This window comes from Etheostoma spectabile, chromosome 14 (genome assembly GCF_008692095.1).
Source record: "Etheostoma spectabile isolate EspeVRDwgs_2016 chromosome 14, UIUC_Espe_1.0, whole genome shotgun sequence".
Lineage (NCBI taxonomy): Eukaryota > Metazoa > Chordata > Actinopteri > Perciformes > Percidae > Etheostoma > Etheostoma spectabile.
Window position 1 is genome coordinate 14788603 of NC_045746.1, and position 1926 is coordinate 14790528.

Genomic DNA, 1926 nt, shown 5'->3' on the forward strand with positions numbered 1-1926 from the left:
TAGCTAAATGAATACATAACTACAATTTCAAAAAAGAAGAAAAAAGGTATATAAGTGCCGTAAGCTGCAATACTTTATAATAATTAGCTTAGAATCCATTTAATGAAGCAATATCTTCAACCAAACTTGCTAGTACTGTTTTACCCCATTGCAAAAGCTGTCTGACAGCAGAAGACATGTCCATGGCAGAACCAGCCTTCAGCTGTTTCACTGTTTACATAGAGAGCTGTTGGTATTTGCCACTACTGTAATCTACTGTATATCACCTGGTAGTAGTGACCAATACTGTTTGCATGGTGACTATCAATTTTGCAAACAGAAAATCTGAAACTAAATGTCTGTATGCATTCAAGTGATTCACACTTTAGCATAATGCAATCTTATTATGTAACTATGTAAGACTGCATCGCAGGCTTTCTGTCTCTGGCTCTAATAGGCCTATGATGCCACATCCCATAATCGTGTCTGTCTTATCTGCAGTCACCTCAAGATAAACAATTAACAAAAAGTCACATTTGGTTCAATGAGCTGAAGGTACACTATTCCTTAAAAGTGCAACCATGAATTAATTTTAAAAACTATTGTATGCCTTGTTTTTCTGTTGATCCCATCACATTTAAGCCCAACAGGTGCATTTTATCAAAATTATGACTCTGTGGGAATTTATAGTAGTTAGTGGGGCATCTTAAGTATTGTTAAATATTACAAGTTTTAAATTCATACCGAATTTAATCTTTTATACACAGCATATATATCTGCATGCTCACATATCTAGCCTGTCTCTTAGAGAAATGGAGGACAACTTTACATAAAATTAAACAAACATACTAACAAAAAACATAACCACAATGAAAAAGAACTGGGTTCTGAGAAACAAATACCACCAGCCTGACATGTGACCTCATTTGAATACCAAAATGTTAGGCACATGCCAGTTGCCGCGTGCTGTTCCTCTCATTCAGCAGCCACACCACCCACACGTGCTGCCGTTAGAGGTGTGGTACGATCTACGCATTTACCGGCCAACCGGCGCTCTGAATGCTTCTGATTGGCCAAGCATCTGAGCCAATGAGGAAGATCGAACTTTTACTCAGCCAATGGCGGCCCTGTACCTACCCAGCACGTGTAGCGTCAGTTGTGCTTCGTGTGTACATTTCACACAGATTCGAAATCTGACCAATATAAACGAAACACGGGCAGGAGAGATAGAAGAAACCAACCGGGTGGGACTGAACGGAAACGGGATAACAGGCGCAACTGCTGTGTGGACACATATGCTCCCAAAAATAGTCGTTAGCGTTAGCGTTTTTGAGGCTAGTTCAAGATTTGAAATTGTTCAACTTGTTCAAGTAGCGTACCTTCTCTTGCTGTTCTGTTTATACGTTTTTTTGTGAATCCAACCCTGCTCTGGCTAGAAGGTAAGAATTTCCCCTCCGACCTTTTCTGTTTTTTTTAGAGAAAGTTTTCTGTTTTCTCAGTCTCGACTTATAAATTGCCTTACGTTAAATAGGATAAGACACTTTGGGTCATATACAGTCTGGCTAATATTAATTTCCTGACTGATCAGGCTCAAACCTCTGTTTGTATGCGTGCTTGCTGTTTTTCGCAAATATATATAGTACATCTACGTAAATTGGTTCGCAAGTTAGAATTATCTTCCCTTTTTTGCATTTGTAGAAAAGTAACGTTTGCCATGGTTGTAGGAATTTGTCACATCACCAGCGGTGACGAACATGCTATAAAACTATGTCAAAAATGTTTTATGTCAAACCACATAACTAGCAGGTGAAATGTTTGCTACTGCTGTTGAGATTAATCACCGTAAATACCGGACGTAAACATTAGTTTATATTGGAACACAAAGCGCGAACGCGACGCACACACACGCACACACACGCACACACACACACACACACACACACACAC

The 1926-nt window shown here is 39.3% G+C and overlaps 1 protein-coding gene across 1 annotated transcript in view; it reads left to right on the forward strand.

Annotated features, from left to right (window-relative positions):
• Nucleotides 1-1142: 1142 nt before the first annotated feature.
• Nucleotides 1143-1926, forward strand: part of ciarta (circadian associated repressor of transcription a) — a 4461-nt gene continuing 3677 nt past the window's right edge. The window contains exon 1 of the mRNA XM_032535196.1: nt 1143-1418. The gene's annotated coding sequence lies outside the window, so the exon portion shown is untranslated. The remainder of the gene's footprint in view (nt 1419-1926) is intronic.